The sequence below is a fragment of the Symphalangus syndactylus genome, chromosome 8 (genome assembly GCF_028878055.3).
Source record: "Symphalangus syndactylus isolate Jambi chromosome 8, NHGRI_mSymSyn1-v2.1_pri, whole genome shotgun sequence".
NCBI lineage: Eukaryota > Metazoa > Chordata > Mammalia > Primates > Hylobatidae > Symphalangus > Symphalangus syndactylus.
The window spans coordinates 128,796,904-128,815,452 of NC_072430.2; the positions used below are offsets into that span (position 1 = coordinate 128,796,904).

The 18,549-nt window shown below is 41.9% G+C and overlaps 1 pseudogene; it reads left to right on the top strand.

The window, feature by feature from the left end:
• Positions 1-7,606: 7,606 nt before the first annotated feature.
• Positions 7,607-8,420, top strand: LOC129488821 (ubiquitin carboxyl-terminal hydrolase 21-like; annotated as a pseudogene).
• The last annotated feature ends 10,129 nt before the right edge of the window (positions 8,421-18,549 follow it).

Consider the following 18,549-nt stretch of genomic DNA (forward strand, 5'->3'; position numbering starts at 1 on the left):
GTGACTAAGGATGAAAGTGTAGACTAAAACAACAAGCCAGCTTTTCAGTGTTACTCTGCATCTATTACATTGAAGTATTTTTGAGTAAAGTAATAGCAAATTATGCTTTGTTCAAGAAAAGTGATAGTTGTCTGCTATTGCATGAGCATTCAAGGACAGCAGAAAGATGCATGGAGTGCCCTTCTGACTATTCCCATCAGGAGAGGCAGCTATGAGATGGGCCTTTCAATGTCAAACTCTATTAGCCTTAAGGATATACACTATGATTTACAGGGATGAGGAGGTTTGCTTTAGGATCACAGAATGTTAGAGTCAGAAGGGACTTTCCAAAGTGAATTTTCTTTTTTTTTTTTTTTGCTAATAGCAAAATTGTTTTGCCATCTCTGAGCACCCCTGCCAGCTCACAGGAGTTAGAGGTAGCTCTAATGATTGCCATGTCTTGAGGGATGGAAAGAAAGATTAAACACCTTCAAAAAATGGGGAAGAGCAGATACTGCGTGCCCTCCAGAGTCTTCTTTGTATGCCCTTCAGTAATCAGCAAAATTGAATTAATTACTGATGGCCAAAGACCTTACTGGTATTCTCAAGCGGAGATGATAGTGATCCATTTATGGAAAAATTGTCCTCAGATCCCAAGCGACCCGTTGTTTTCCACAACTATACTTTGTTCAGGATACACCACCATAGATGAACACCATACTTGCAGGATGGTGTATTACACCCTTGACATGGTGAGCAAGCCCAACTTAAAACCCCCAGAATACCCACTGATATGGTTTGGCTGTGTCCCCACCCAAATCTCATCTTGAATTGTAGCTCCCATAACTCCCATGTGTGTGGGAGGGACCCAGTGGGAAATAATTGAATCATGGGGGTGGTTCTCCCATACTGTTCTCATGGTAGTAATGTCTCATGAGATCTGATGATTTTATAAGGGGAAACCCCTTTGGCTTGGCTTTCATTCTCTCTTTGCTGCCATGTAAGCTGTGCCTTTTGCCTTCCACCATGATTGTGAGGCCTCCCCAGCCACATGGAACTATGAGTCCATTAAATCTCTTTTCCTTTATAAATTACCCAGTCTCAGATATGTCTTTATCAGCAGTATGAAAACAGACTAATACACTCACCCTGACATCAGAAAGACAATGGCCAGAATCACATGTTCACATATATTGCTGGGTAAGACCTCTTTGTAAACAGTAGACAACTGTAAGATGCCCCCACTGGTTTCTCCATTCCCTGTATATCCAGTCTTTTGTCTACTTGGCTATTGAGACCTGGACATCATATAATAAATAGCTCAAAGTCCCTGTGGCAACTCCCTTTCCCTATGACTCAACTCTGACAGCTAACATGCACTTGCTGTGAAGCTTACTTTTTGGAAGGTTGGTCTTGCCACACAGGTTTTTATTTTTAATCTAAACATTTCCAGAAATCACAAGGTTTAGAATTATTTTCCCCTGACTCACACTCAGATTGGGATTCTGTGTTTATTATAAAACTGTTGTTTTAGGAGCATTTTGGGCACAAAACGCCAAACCTAAGAAGTTGAAGTTTAACCTCCTGGTCATAAGAAAGGAGCTCAGTCTATTCTTGGACCTTCTTGGTGTTGAACAGACAGAGACATGGGTTTTGAAAGATGGTGTTCTAATTTCTCATTAGGTCAGGCTCCAGCCTACAATGGGAGTTGTTGGAAGCCTGACAGCCATTGTAGAGTCCCAGGGTGGATGCTTGAGACTGCTATTGTGAAAACAAGGCAGGAAAAGGATTTTTTCCCCCTCATACATCACTTTTTATCACATGACCCTGTAATCACACAGTTTTCCCTTTATAGCATGGCCTATCCTTCTCAAAGCACGTTCACAAACAGCATCCCTTCCCCTACTCCTGCCATAAACAGGCATGAAGAGGGACCCATAGAGCCTTCTTGCGTGTCCATAATACAACCCCACCCACCTCCCAATCCACACGACCTTTTTACCACCATCTGCCAGGATGCTATTGGAACAAATCTCGGTCACCATTAGGAAGCTAGGATTCCCCCACCTCCACCCAGTCCTCCCTCATCTCCAGTCTCTCACCTACATACAGCGCCTGTATATCATCCATCTAGCCCCATCTCCCACTCCTGCACAGAGCAAAACCTTGCCATGGGACCCACTGGAACTCAAGATTCGTTATCAGCAAAATTGCCCATATCCTTACCCCTACCCATCAAACTTTCTTACCTTCTTACTCTGTCTGAATGCTTCCTCTGCAGCTCTCTTCTATCACCCACAGCCCTCATGGCATGAGCCCGAGGGCTTAGAGGTGGGGTAGGTGTTGTCCTTGGTCCTTATTGTCCTTCTCCCAAACCATACTCATACTCTCTTTCCTCCCCTTTTCCCCTTGATTTTGAAGCCCATGCTATCAGACTAAACCACTTGCTACCCTCCTTATTCCAGGCATCTATAGACCTGCAGGTCACACACCCCTGTTTCTAGAAGAGTTTATCTCCTGGCTCAAGGTCACTCTCCCCAGAGCCACATTCATCATGACCCTGGAGGATTTCACCCACTTAGGTGATCCTTCTCACCCCTGGCCTCTGGGGTCCTTTCCAATGACTGTGTCCTTATCCTTCCTCATCCATGCATCTCACGGTCTCAGCCTGGCCATAGCCACAGATTTCACTCTCCCATATGCTCAACTTCAAACACCTCCTTTTCTGACCCCATTCTCCCAGCTATTGAGGTTACTCCCTCTAGTATCTCGGCTTCAACAATTCTTCAGTTCTATTGAGACTGCATTTGTTTCGTATCACTGCTGTAAAAAATTACATGTATTTAGTGGCTTAAAAAAATACAAATGTGTTGTTTTACAGTTCTGGAGGACAGAAGTCTGAAATCAGTTTCACCTGGCTAAAGTCAAAATGTTGGTAGAACTGGTTCCTTCCAGAGGCGCTCAGGGGAGAATCCACTTCCCTGCCTTTCCCAGCAGCTGGTGGCCACTTGTATTTCTTAGCTAGTGGTCCCTTCTCCATCATCAAAGAGCATCACTCCCTCACTTCAGGTCTTTGGTCAAAAGTTATCCTCACTCTTACATTCTGCCCCTTATTTTGCTTTTTCTTTGTTTTAGCATTTTTTTTTTTTTTTTTTTTTTTTTTTGGTCTCATTTGTATCCTCTACCCATACCTCATACCTGGTCTAGATATTAACCTCCATGAGGATAGGGAGTTGTTTTGTTCATTTATGTGTCTAATAATTTAAGACAGTAGGTGCTCAATACATATTTATTACCAGAATAAATAAATTTTAATCTCACTACTTTTTTAAATCAATGCAGGGAATTAAATTAATAATTACTAAGAGGACAGGCACTGTACTAGACATTGGTATAGGGTTGTCAGATAGTTTTAACAAAATTACTAGCTGGAAACAATTTATCGAGTAAAGATTGTTTAGCTCATGGAACATTTAATGATGGAAATCTGCATTTACATTCCTTGTATTACCAAATAAGTGTAATTTTTTAAAAAACCTCCAACAAACCACAGAGTTTGGTTTTTACTGATTCAGGACTGGTTCTGTTATAGCCATTAAACCAAGATTATTCATAGCACAAAATTTGTTTTTCAATCTGGTATTCAATACAGAAGTTAGAGCAATTATAAAACTAGTTCTTACATAGAGCAGCAGGTTCCCTGTGGAAAACACATTTCCACTTATCAAAAAATGACATTCTGTTGAGAGAGATGAACATCACGTCCAAAATACCAACTCTCCTCCCAGAGAAAATTTGGAGGGAGCCCCTTTCTTTTCACATTGACAACCTCCAGATTTGAATTACTCATCAAAAGATTTATCACGATTAGACAAGTGCAAAAGATTCAGAGCATGATATGGTGAATTCTAGCTGTTCCGTCTACAGTTTGAGACCTCTTAGATTCATATTTGTGCTATGGCAGTAAATTTATGATCTACATAAACAAGAAGCTCATTTTTCTGCAATTTGTATATGGCCTTCATGCCAGAGATTATAGCATCTTTTTTTTTTATGGTACTTTGAAACCAAATTAAATCTTTACAATTCTTGATTCAAGGTTGATGAAGTTACCAAAAGTGTCTTGTTTTTTTAAAGTTCTGCAACAAATAATTTAAAATTTTGCATGTTCTTTGATTTATAACTCCTTAACTAGAACTTTACCCTAGAAAATAGTCCTGTAAATGGAACTTAATGGAATGTATTCAGGCATTGGAAACAGATAGGCCTGGGTTCTGATCCAGACGCAAGCATTAATATCACATCCACATGTGTCTTTTTTGTTTCAGTTTTCTCACCTGTAAAATCAGAATAACACTGTGTATCTTTTAAGATTATTGTGAGATTTAGATATATTAGAAACACAGTCCCCCAGGCAGGTCTGTTCCATAGAAAGTGCTGAAAAATGATAACAATCAAGGGTCCCACAGAGCTAAAACATGACTTAAAATGTGGAAAATTTTGGAGCAAATGAAATATCCAGCAATAGAGGATTGTGAAATAAACTTTGGTAGAGCCATGCAATGAAACTTTCTGCAGCTATGTGGAAAGACATTACAGAAGAATTTTTAATGACCTAGAAAAATGCTCATGATAAAATATTACATGAAATTCCACTTGTAGGTATAGGAGTAAAACAGGTAGTCAAACAAAAACTTGTACATAAATGTTCATAAAAGCATTATCTGCAAAAGCCAAAAGGTTGAAAGAACCCAAATGCCCATCAGCTAATGAATGGATAAACAAAATATTGTATATCCATACAATGGAATATTATTCATCCATGAATGAATTAAAGTATTGATACATGCTACAGTATGGACATACCTTGAAAACACTATGCTAAGTGAAGTGAAAGCAGCCAGATGCAAAATCACACATTTATGATTCCATTTGTGTGAAACACCTAGAATAGATAAATCCATACAAACAGAAGGCAGATTAATGATTGCTATGGGCTAGGGGTCTGAGAAATGGAGGGGGTGACTGCTAATTGTATATGGCGTTTCTTTTTAGGGTGATGAAAAAGTTCTAGAACTAGAATAGTGGTAATGGTTGCACAACATTGTGAATATACTTGATGCCACTGAATTGTACACTTTTAAATAGTTAAAATGGTAAATTTTATGTGTATTGTATCACAATAAAAAATGTTACCTGAAAAAATATAGCTTGAAAACTTGTGTTTACAGTGAAATATTGTTTATATCTACTTATACGTGCACACACAACTACACACACTGGAATTTGTACACCAAAATGTTAGTAGTGGTTATTTCTCACCATGGTATCACAGGTGACTTTTAAAATCATCTGTACTATTTTAATTTTAAAAATCTCATTTGTTTTTCCTAAAGGGAGCACTCAAATCCTAGTCAGTGGGGTTCAAAACAAGACAATTAGCAATTCTACTTATAATTGCCTTCATTTATTTTATTAACCCCATGAGGAAAACCTCATTATTGTTATTTTATACAAGGTGAAATTTGGACTCAGGTGAATCACTTCCTTGGGTTCAGGGTGTTAGTAAATGGTAGGCCCAGAATTCACGCACAGGCTTGTAGGAAACTCAAGCTCATACTCTACCCGCAGTCACTGTTGCCTTGTCATTTCATGGATGGAGGAGCAGATGTTCCGAGAGGTAACCTAACTGGGCCAAAGTCACAGCTAATATATGATAGACTTGGGATTTGATCCTCATCTAGTGAATTTCACCAATCTCAGCTGCCTCCCGAGCATTTCTTATGATACTGACTACATTGATATTGTTCTCTTTCAGGACACCAAAAAGACCACGATACAATAAAACCTCAAAGAACTAGTAAAAAGATAACGGGGACTTCAGAATAAGTAGATCTTACACGTGGAGAGAATAATGGTTCAACTAAGAATAAAGGTCTGACATGAAGCTCTAAAATGTTCCAAGTTCAAACAGATGCAAATACTTTATTTTAAATGGTATGATCACATAGAGATGACGCTGAAATATGAACTACATTAAAATTTGAGCGGCAATGCAAAATGAATGAACCGTCTTAAAGCCAGAATGAGACAAAACTTGGTATGAGTCTTGCAGGCAGAGCCACCTGCCAGTCTGGCATGCCATCCGGAGCCATTGTTCAGCAGACATAATCGGTGTGAGAGCAGATTTTTATATTCGAGCCACATCCCTCTTGCTCCATGGATAATCTAAAGGTGAACCCTATCAGAATTTGAAGGAGTGAGTTTAGTGTAGGACTTTTCAGCCTAAAGAGAAAACATGTAATGTTTTCCTTCACTTGCAACCTTTCTAACATAATGGATGATTCCCTTAGATGAATCTACCCTGGGTCCTATTTTGCACTCTCCGTCATGCTTCTGAATTCTTCTCAAACCCTGCTCAAAGCCCATCTGGGAGCTCTTCAAGCTACATATTAACCAAGTGACCTTGGTATCCTTGTTGCTTCATTGCAAGCATTTGTGCTAAAATGACATTTCTTTCCCAAGACACTGACCACATCATCCAACCTACTCTTTTTCTTCAAGAAATCTCAATGACATTCAAACTCAATGACTTGACCTTCTGGTTCTTCCGTGTCTCACTTCACGCCTCTGCCAGCCTTTGCCTCCTGTTCTTGTCTCCTCTCACACCTCCCTGCCCTTTTGTTCAGCCGCTCCGTCCGCCCCTCTCAGCTGCCTTTGTGTTTTTTGTTCTCAGGTTTTCTCGTGTGTTCCCAGTCACCTGTCTTGGATGCAACCTTCTCTCTCAGCCTTATGACTTCAATCTCTGTCTTGTTCACTTGATTTCCTGTGTGCCCAGAGTGGTACCCCAGTGATCCAGGACCTCACCTAGCTTCCATTTTCTTGTCCGCAGCCTGTGCAATGGAAGGCTGGGAGTTATTCACTAAGAGAGCTGCACGCTGAGATGGCCAATTTGAACACATATCCAGGCATGAGAAGATAAGCCAGAGGAGCACTGCTTCCTCTTTCATCCACTGATTCCTCAGTACATTTGTTAAGAAGTCACTTCACAGCCGGGCGTGGTGGCTCACACCTGTAATCCTAGCACTTTGGGAGGCCGAGATGGGCAGATCACCAGGTCGGGAGATCGAGACCATCCTGGCAAACACGGTGAAACCCCGTCTCTACTAAAAATACAAAAAAATTAGCAGGGTGTGGTGGCGGGTGCCTGTAGTCCCAGCTACTCAGGAGGCTGAGGCAGGAGAATGGTGTGAACCCAGGAGGTGGAGCTTGCAGTGAGCCGAGATGGCACCACTGCACTCCAGCCTGGGCTACAGAGCGAGACTCCGGCTCAAAAAGAAAAAAAAAAAAAGAAGAAGAGGAAGTCATTTCACATCAGACCCCGTGCTGGGTAACTAGCACGTGTGTGAATGTGTTTGTGTTTACGTGTTATTTACAATGAGTCATGGCAGGGTTCTTGAACTTTCTTGGTCACAGCACCCCTAGTCTGTTAGTATTATTTTTATGGCTCCACCAGTCTGAGAGTAATAACTAACAGTTTTTTTTTTTTTTAACAATTAGGCTTAAATAACTTAATAAGTACATATGGATTAACAATTTAGTAGACATTTGAAAAACATTCTTCTCTGGATACAGCCAGCAGGATACCCAAGAGCTCCTGACATTCCTTATGGAGTGGCTACACCTTTAAATCAACCACAGAGGCCGCGGGGCTCCACCTGTCCCTGCCCATGGTCCAGGTCCCTCTCTACCCCACCAAGGGGGGTGCTCTGCTAAAAGAGTCTGAGTTAAATGATGATGACTGGGCCACCCTAATGTGGAAGCATTATCTGGAAGAACAAGAGGACAGCAAGATGGTGGATCTGTTTGTGGGCCAGTTGAAAAGTTGTCTCAAGTGCCAGGCCTGTGGGTACCACTCCATGACCTTCAAGGTTTTTTTTTGTGACCTCTCCCTGACCATCCCCAAGAAAAGATTTGCTGGGGGCAAGGTGTCTCTAGGGATTGTTTAAGCCTTTTCACCAAGGAAGAAGAACTAGAATTCGAGAATGCCCCAGTGTGTGACCCACGTTGGCAGAAAACACGTGGTGCCAAAAGTTGACAGTACAAAGATTCCCCTGAATCTTCATGCTCCATCTGAATCAATTTTCTGCCTCCTGAGGCTCCATCAAGCAAAGTTCTGTAGGTGTAGACTTCCCACTGCAGTGACTGAGTCTAGGCGACTTTGCCAGTGACAAAGTTGGAAGTCCTGTCTACCAGCTGTGTGCCCTTTGCAGCCACTCAGGCAGCATTCACTGTGGCCTCTACACAGCCCTGTGCCAGTGCCAGACTGGTTGGCACATTTACAATGACTCTTGTGTCTCCCCTGTAAGTGAAAACCAGGTGGCATCCAGTGAAGCCTACTGTTCTACCAACTGACGCAGGAGCCACCCCGGTGCCTGTGACACCCCCTCTAAGCTCTGGCCCCTGTGAAGCCCTTTAAACACCCTTAAGCCCCAGGCTCCCCATTTATCTCAGAGACATCTGGTTTTGTGTCTTTTAAATCAGAGAGTGGGGAGAGGGTGGTTGTAGTTCCCACTGTATATATTTTTTTAATTAAAAAGTACCTTTCCAAATGGAGGCTCCCCAGTCTCCCAGTCCCATGTACAGAGCTCACCAGGCCCCTGCCCATGTACAGCCCCCAGACCCTCTGCAATCTCACTTTTTGTGAAAAAAATGTATTTAAAATTTGAAATGTATTTAAAATTGAAAAACATACTTTGAAAAAAGTATTTTTATTTTATGTGTAAATAACCACGGTTACTTACAAATGGGATTTATGTGCATGTTCGTCACTGCACAAATTCTCAAACCTTAGAATCAGATTGGATACCACCACCCTCATTTTCCATTCCTTACTGCATGCTTACTTGCATTTTAAGATAGTGACCACTAAATTCAACTTTGCCAAAAATATGACATTATGAAAAAGAATGTAGCATAATATAAATTTGAACCTGAACATCTTTGAGCCAGGAGTTCATGTGGTATCTGACCAGATGCTGTGTTTCTCTAGAAAATTTAAAATATCCCATAGCAACCCTATGAATTTGCTGTGGCACCCTGGGGTGCCTCAGTGTACAGTTTGGGATCCGTGGGACATGGATTCTGTTCTCCTGTTTTTTTATAGTCTGATAGAGAAGAGACATCATATAAATAAGGAAGGATAGGTTACGTGCTATAAAAAAATTCAACAGGTTAGAGCAGTGGTTCATTTGTGATATCATGAGCCAACAGAATAACAAAATAAAATGGTAGTGACTATGGAGGGTGCTTTTTTTTTTTTTTTTTTTTGAGTCAGGGTCTCACTATGTTGTCCAGGCTAGGGTGCAGTGGTGCAATCATGGCTCACTGCATCCTCAACTTCCTGGGCTCAAATGATCCTCCTACCTCAGCCTCCCAGGTAGCTGGGACTACAACCATGTGCCACCACAGCTGGGAAATTTTTAAAATTTTTTCTAGAGAAAAAGTCTCACTTCATTACCCAGACTGGTCTCAAACTCCTGGGTTCAAGCGATCCTCCCACCTGAGCGTCCCAAAGTGCTGGGATAACAGTCATAAGCCACCGTGCCCCATCTGGTTGTTTATTTTCATGTTAGCAAAAGGACTTCGAATTTTCAAAAATCATGCATTACTGTCATCATTTTAATTACTTTTAAAATTTAGGAATAACTTAGGATAATTTTTACCTATGTAAATATTCATGTAACCATAACCTAGATCAGGAAATAGAATCATCTCAGAGGTAGTCTCAGGTCGTTTCCAGTGAATACCTCACCTCCACCCCAGGGAGAAAACTACCATATTGATCTCTAACCCTATAGAGTAGATCTACTAGTTATTGAACTTTATATAAATGGAATTATACAGTGTGGACTCTTGTGTCTCACTTCTGTCTCAGCACAATATCTGTGACATTCATTCACATTTTTGCATGCATGAGTAATTTGTTCTTTTTTCTTTGTATGAATATATCACACTATCTTAAAAAATTCTTTTTTTAAAAAAAGGAATTTCTCAAATTGGAAAAAGTTATCTTTTTACTTTCTTCATAGATGTACTGCATAAGCATGCTTCCTGAAGTAATACATTATTTAATCAGTTTTGTTTGCTTGGAAACTTTAGAAAATTGTATGCCATTTTTTAAATAATTGATTTCTTTTGCAACTTCCTTTTTCACTCAATATTATGTTTGTGAGCCATCCATATTCAAAATAACCTACTGTTCATTTATTTTTAGTGCTGTATATAATTGTTTTTTGAAAAGGCACAATTTATCCATTCCCCTGATGATGGACATAATAGAGTCATTTGTATCCAAAATATGAAGAGAATTTTCTTTCATCAGACATTCAACACTAAGCATTTGCCATAATTGTAACCTATCTTTTTTTTTTTTTTTGCATATTTTTCTAAGACCACTGTCTCATTGGAGGCTATTTTTAAGATAAGTCTGCAAACCTAAGGCAGTCCTGGAATAGTTGTCATGCAGTGTGTTCAACGTGGCTCTTCTCAATTCACAGAGGGACTCTATATAGCCCATGGTCACACATCCTCAGATAGGCTCTGACCTCCTTATTAACAGCACCCAAACCTCAGGAAATCTCTCAATAGAGCTTTCGACAAAAAGAGAACTGCACGGTGCCAAGTAAGGAATCTGACATCTCAGTCAATGTCAACCATGGACCCCACTGAAAGAGTGATCCTAGAGCACATTGCAACCGGCCGCCCCGTCTGGGAAGTGAGGAGCGCCTCTGCCCGACGGCCCCGTCTGGGAGGTCTAACACGGAGGCCAGAAGCAATGTGGGGGCTGGACGTGGTGGCTCACGCCTGTGGTCCCGGCACTCTGGGGGGCCAAGGCGGGTTGATCACTTCGGGCTAGGAGTTCGAGACCAGCCTGGCCAACATGGCGAAACATATGAAAAATACAACAAACAAACCAACCAACCAACTCAGTGACAACAAAACAGGTCTACCCTGGAGTCATACTCTAATTTTTTCTATTTTCCTCCCTTTCTGATCCTTTATCCCACTTTCTTTTTCTTCCTCTTCCTTCTCCTTCTTCTTTGTCAAATAGAGGATTGAGTTATTATCACTGATCCATATAAAGTCCCTCTCTCATTTATTTTAATTCCCACTCCCCATTTCTATTCCCCGTCTTCCCATGTGCAACCTTCCTAATATGTTTGATACGCATCTTTTTGTTTGTATGTATTTTTAGAAAATGTTTATTGTTTTGTGTGCAAAAAAAAATTAATAAAAAAAAAGAAATGCAGAAATATTTTCCAACTACAAGAGAAAGGCATTAAATTGAATGTCTCTGAAATTAAGAAGTCCATATGCCTTTAGAATCCTCCAGTTCCTTTATCTAATGGGACCATTTTGCCTTTAGACTTTACAAAATCATCGAATTCCCAAAGGCTTACTGACAGAAGACAATTATAAGAGCTAAGCGAAGCCCATTGCTATTAAATGTTTCCTAAGTAACAGACACTCACTGAGCTAAGTGCTTTTATATGGTTGATCTCACTCATTCCTCATAACGAGAGTGTTGACAAAGCTAGTCATTATTAGTCCCATTTGATGGATGAAGTGGAAGTAATTTGCCCCAAGTCCTACAGCTAGTGTTAGCAGCACGGATTTGAAAACAGGTGGTTCTGACTTCAGAGCCTGTGTTCTTAACCAGACACTTGTGCCCCTTGGCCCCTGTCTGTCCAGCTGCCGCAGTCTATGGGGACTGATGCTATCTTGAATACAAGGATTGGAGACAGAGTAAGGCCATGTACAAGGGGCATTTGGCATCTTTGGAGTAACAGGTCTATGTTTTAGTGTTATTACAAAGTCTTCACTTGTGTTCATTCTTTTTTGTTCAGAAACACGCTGCAGGACACGGAAGGAATAGAACTCACAGTTATGAAGGCTCTAGTTCTATACATTCCGTTCAAAGCTTCCACAGATATTATTTTATTTAATCATGACTCCAGCTCTGTGAGGTGGAGCATAGAATCCACAATGGCTGAGAAAAGTGATGCTCAGAGAGATTGCTTGAGGCATATGTTTTGGAGACAGGATTTAAACCTATGGCTTTAGCCTCTCAATCCAGATCCCTTTCTATAAGCCCCAAGGCCAGGGGAAGCTTTTGAGGACTATAATCTTACATCACTTATCTAACCATTTTAAAAACTCAGTATTTGGGACTCATAAGCCTATTAGAAATCATATTTTGTTTAGTCCTCTTTAAAATCTGCATTTAAATTAGCCTTAAGATCTGTTTAAATATAGGCTCAGAAAAGGAATATGAGTGCTCCAAGGCAAATCTCATATGTCATATTTCTCAGGCTATCTATGAATTTGCATCCTGTTTTCTAAAAGATACCACCTCCCAACTTTCTGTTAAGACGAAATAGGAAAATGCAAAAAGGCCATTATTTACTGATAACTTACTAAGAGCCATTTCGAGGGTACCTCTTTGATAACATAACTACAACTAACAATAAATATTTTAAGTGGACACACTCAGGGGTTTCAAAAAGCTGGAAATGAATTGCCTACTAAACCCTTGACCTGAATTGAGAAGAAGCGGCTGTCATTTTGTACAACATGGCCTCCCCCTCTGGCAGAGCTGAATGGACAAGGGTGGACACATGACTCAAGCTGGACCAATTAGATTTCCTTTCTCAGGAATTTGTAATGGGACTGAGAGAGATTCACTCTCTTCAAGTGGATAAACCTGCACTATCTAAACTCTGGAACCACGGGACAGGGGGCTGAGAAGTGAAACCACTCTGTGAAAAAGAAGAATGAAGTAGATGTGCTGTTTACGTCGGTCAGGTTCAGTCAGGAAAACAGAAACCACACCAGCTATTTTAACAGAAGAGTTAATAATGCCACTTGGTCAAAAGGCTTTGGGGGCTATAGTGGCAAACAGGGAACATGGAAGTTTTACAGAGATAGTAACTTCAGGAAGTAGCTCACATTCTTAGGGCTAGGGGAACAAATGGAGGAAGTTACCAGAATCTGGAGGTTTAGAAAAGGAACATGAAGAGCTGAGACTCGGACCTCTGAAGGAGGAGTACAATCTGGATGGCGTTGGTTCCTCTGAAACTCACAAGAAGTCCCCACAGACGGAGGCCCAGGAAGAGGGCACTGGCCAGCTGCAGCTGGTGTCTCCAAAGGGTCACCATGAGGCAGGTTATGGGTGTGCAGGACAAAGCTAGAGACAGGAACCAGATGCTGCTGCTGGGGCAAAGACCTGTGACAGGTGATACAGTCAGCAACAGCCAGACAACTAGGGACAAGGCAGAAAATAGTCCCTTCTCCCTCCTTCAGCCTGGCAGATTCTCTCTAGCATCCCTTCCCCTCCATAAAGCCTGGCATGGAACCAGTTAGTCGGGGGAAAAAAAGTGATTTGTAGAGATCTAGCTGCAGCATCACAAAGAAGAGTTAAGAAGGGTATGTTTGGAGCCAAGAGATAAAAGTTCAATGGCCAGGACACATGGACAGGTGTGGCCTTGAGGATCCAGGTGACTCTGCAGTCTCTAGCCTGGAGAGTTCTCACAAGCAGCACTCTTGACATTTGGGGCCAGATAATTCTTTGACGTGGGGGCTGTCCTGGGCATTGTAAGATATTGAACACCATCCCTGGCCTCTTCCCACTAGATGCCGATAGCACCTCCCCAGCTGTGACAACTAAAAATGTTTTCAGACATTGCCAGTGTCCCCTGGAGGGCAGAATTACCCCCAGTTGAGATCCACTGAGCTAAGTCCTTGCTTTGTGTTCTGTAAGACATCCCTGTTCTTTTAATTCTCCTTTTTCCATTAAATTCCATTAAATTCTTTCGATTTAGGTCTTATTACCTGCAACCCAGGGAGTCTTAAAAGCTATCCTAATATTTGCTGAGATCTTAAATATGTCCCAGGCCCTGTGCTAAGCATTTACAGGCATCATCTACTTTAATGCTCTCCACAATCCTATGAATCAGGTACAAGTATTTTGCCCTCACTTCACAGAAGAGGAAACTGAGAATCTAAGACGATACTGACCCCCAGCCACTGAGTGGAATGGGTACTTTACAACCATGAGGCTTTACTGTAATATGTCACCACTCACCAGTGTGACAGGCAGCCGTCTTCTTATCCTAGATCCTTTACTTATATTCAGTTGAACCATACGAAATTGCTGTTTTTTACATTAAAGAGGTGAGATATCAGCAATTTACGTTGGTTCCAATGGGTGCCTTCTGCCCTTTGCCAGGAATTCCTGCCCCCATCCACTGATCTTACCTGTCTTTCAGGCTGGTTTTTACTCCTCCATCCTCCACGAGTTCTTCCTGGACCACTTATGGAGCTAATGGAGATATGTGGGGGTGCTAGGACTCCCATAACAAAGTATCACTGACTGACTCCAGCAATAAAATTTATTTTCTCACAGTTCCGGAGGCTGGAAGTCTGAGTTCAGGATGTCACAGGGTTGATTTATTCTGAGGCCTCTCTCCTAGGCTTGCAGACGGCCACCTTCTCACTCGATCTTCACACAGTCCTCCTTCTGGGCATATCTGGATCCTGATCTCTTCTTATATGGACACCAGTCATACTGGATGAAGGCCCACCTTAATGACCTCATTTTAAGTTAATCACCTTTTTAAAGACCTACCTTCAAATATAGTCACATTCTATTGTACTGGGTTTAGGACTTCATCATATGGACTTGGGGAAAGGAGCATATTTCAGCACACAGCAGGAGCCCCCATCCTCCTAGAAGCACACAGTGGCTGCTATTTATGAGATTCATTCATCACTCAATTATATCTGTCTTATTTGGCTCTTTTTTTTTTCTTTTTTTTTCTTTTTTTTTGAGATGGTGTCTCACTCTGTCAGGCTGGAGTGCAGTGCCATGATCTCGACTCACTGCAACCTCCAACTCCCTGGTTCAAGCAATTCTCCTGCCTCAGACTCCCGAGTAGCTGGGATTACAGGCATGCACCACTATGCCCAGCTAATTTTTGTATTTTTAGTAGAGACAGGGTTTCACTATGTTGGCCAGGATAGTCGCGATCTCCTGACCCTGTGATCTGCCGGCCTCAGCCTCCCAAAGTGCTGGGGTTACAGGCGTGAGCCACCATGCCCGGCCTTATTTGGCTCTTTATACGTGTGTATATATATCTTGTTCCTTCAAGAAGTCCATAAGCTTATTAAAAACACTGCCTCCCCAAAACCTAGCACAGTGGTAGTCACTGATCAATAGGACATTGTACAGTTATCATCGAATATCATAGCCATGTTAAAGCAGGAACATTGACTTAAAAATATCCCATGATTCCATCCAGCTTTTAGTTTCCAGGGCTTACTGCTCTTTAAAACCAATTTTTATGCAGTTAAAACACACTTTGAGGTCTCTTGAAAACCTTGATCATTACTTTAATTTTCCTCATGATGAGACAGCATGAATGCTATCAAGAACTGAGCTTTAACAACACCCAAAACTGATTTGCCCTGCTGGAGGCCCTCAAGGTTTTCAGTTCTAACTACTGATGAAGTAAGCACAGACTCTAAGATAAAGGGGAGAGAAAGAAAAATATCAAGACCAAAACAGAATATATAAAAGTCTGGGAGTCCCAACCCACAGGCCAGCTAAAAATAGAACTCTTTCTTAGCTCAGTGAGTGCCTGTAACATGGCTAATGGATGTCATTGGTTGGCAAGGAAACACAGGTTTATGGAATAAATGTAAATATATTCATTCTAGGGAGTCTTCTCAGACCCACGTTGGCTTTTTGCCCAGGTCCACAGCATGTCTGGACATAGGAGGATTCAGAGCTCTGTGTGCAGAACAGTCATTGTTTCTGGTAGAACATGCAAAAATCTCTCACTTATGACATTTTTATTTGACTGGAGAATATGGTGAACAGCCTCCAAATCATTTTCCTGATGGACTGCCTCTGTGTGTGCTTTCATTAACCATATTTTTGCATTTGTTCATTTGTCTTCTTTCAGCAAATATTTATTGCGTGCCTACTTTGCACTAGTTTGTGATATGAATTTACCATGCTGCATTGTAGTCAGCTACTTTGAGTCTAGGTCAACCACACAATGTAGGGAGGCAGTAGGGATGGTGGTTAAAAATGGATTCTGGGGCCAGACGGCTTGGAGTCCCACCGGGCTCTCACACCTGCTGGCTCTCTGGCCTTCAGCGACCTTGCCTGTGCCTCGTTTGTCACAGGGGGATGATAATTTACTTACCTCATGGGTTGTAGTGATAACTAATTTATACATGACGTGTGAATACTTATTGTAGCTCCTGGCACATTGTAAGAGCTAAGAAGTAATTAGCTGCAACCACTATTACTGTTTTTCAAACGATAATATTTGAAATGAAAATTATTTTTGAAATTTATTTCTTTGGAATTTTCTGTTACTCCTGCTCTTTTCCTATTTGAGACATCACCATTACAAACCACTGCTCTGGGGCAAAGTCATTGTTACGGAAAAAAGTTAAAAAGTCTTTTGACATTAAACTCAAAAGCTGACTTGAAGCTACCTTCCATCTTCTGAGAATAGACACTTTTCTCTTAGTGTGGGGGAGTGGTGGAAAAGGCATTGTCAGAGCCTGATAAAGGGGTACCTGTGTGCTTTCTGGTGGAGGGAGGGAAAATCCAGAGGGTACGTATGGTGCATGACACGAACCTGACATACATATAAAGAGACTTAAGAGCAGATATCATTTGTCTTAGTTAGTTTGGGCTGCCAGAACAAAATATCACAGAATGGATGGTTGAGCAACAAACATTTATTTCTCGTAGTTCTGGAGGCTGGGAAGTCCAAGATTAAGGTGCCACCAGATTTGGTATCTGTTGAGGGCCCTCTTCCTGGTTCACAGATGACTGTCTTCTCACTGTGTGCTCACATAGCAGAAAGCAGAGAGCATGCTCTCTGGCTTCTCTTATATAAAGACATTAATCCCATTCAAGAGGGCTTCACCTTCATGACCTAATCACTTCCCAAAGGCCCTACCTCCAAATGCTGTCACACTGGGGATTAGGCTTCAATATATGAATTTGGAGGGAGAAGGTACAAATGTTGTCTACAGCACCATGTGCCTCAAAAGGATAGAAGCAGAAAGCTCTTGGTCGGTTCTCAGAGCTTCCTGTGGCCCAGTGAAGGGGGAAGGGGACTGAGGGTGGGGAGAGAAGAATGTGTCTTCTTGCCAAGGATTAGCGTTAAAGGCACAGAGGATCTGACTCCAAGGGGCTGTTTGGACAAGACTCCAAGGAGCAATGGACTAGAGTCCTGCATGCACAATAACTGAAGATGAGATACCCACTCTCCCACACACCTACCCAATGCCTCAGCATAACACTCTCCCACCCACCAACCCAATGCCTCAGCATAACACAGGACTCCAAGAACTTAGATGCAATCCCGGTAGGGGCAGGCGTAATGGGTTGGGAACATTTGCAACAATTACTATCATTACTGAAAGTTTCAAGAACAGGAACTGTTACTTTATATCCATAGTGTGTAGCGTGGGCCTGGTATGTAGTTGGTGCTCAGTAAAATTTATAACATATTAATGACAGGCATTGTATTAACTGGTTCTCACACTGCTATAAACAACTACCTGAGACTGGGTAATTTATAAACAAAAGAGGTTTAACTGACTCACAGTTCTGCATGGCTGGGGAGACCTCTGGAGACTTATAATCATGGTAGAAGGTGAAGGAGAAGCAAGGCACATCGTATATGGTGGCAGGAGACAGAGTGACGGGGGAAGTGCCACACTTTTAAACCATCAGATCTCTTGAGAACTCCTTCACTATCATGAAAATAGCATGGGGGAAAATGTCCCCAAGATCAAATCATCTCCCATCACCTCCCTCCCTCAACATTTGGGGATTACAATTCAAGATGAGATTTGGGTGGGGACACAGAGCCAAACCATATTAGTCATTGAAGTAGATGTTAGTGCCATACAGATAAGAAGGCATGATCCTTGCTCCTCAGGAGCTGAGTCTTATGAAGACGTGCACGCACACACACACACACATGCACACACACACACACCAAACTGATCCCAATGAGGTAAAGGTATAACCAAGGCACAACAAAAGCACAGTAGGAAGAGCCCCCAAGCCTGATTGCAAACATCAGAGAAGAAGAGATGTTGGCACTCACTGATGCCAGGGCATGGCCAGCAGAAGGAACAATGTGTACACAGATCAAAGGCTGGGAACAGCAGAGTATGAGGCGTGAGGGTCAGTACTGAACCCAGCTGCCATTTTACTCACTGTGGGTGTGGAGTCTGACAAAGGACACAGATGCCCCACAGGGCTCTCCCAAGCCAGTTCTTGACTAGTTAGAGTTTAAAGCTTTCTCTGAATGCACTGGTGCCTCAGGCACGGTCCCTCTGAAGACATGGGATTTTTCTCAACAAATGTCTTTGGAAGCGGGAAGAAGAATGGGGCTGCAGCCGGCACAGCTGCATGCATGTTCCAACTGCATCACTCCCTTAGCTCTGTGGTTTGGACCAAGTGATTTA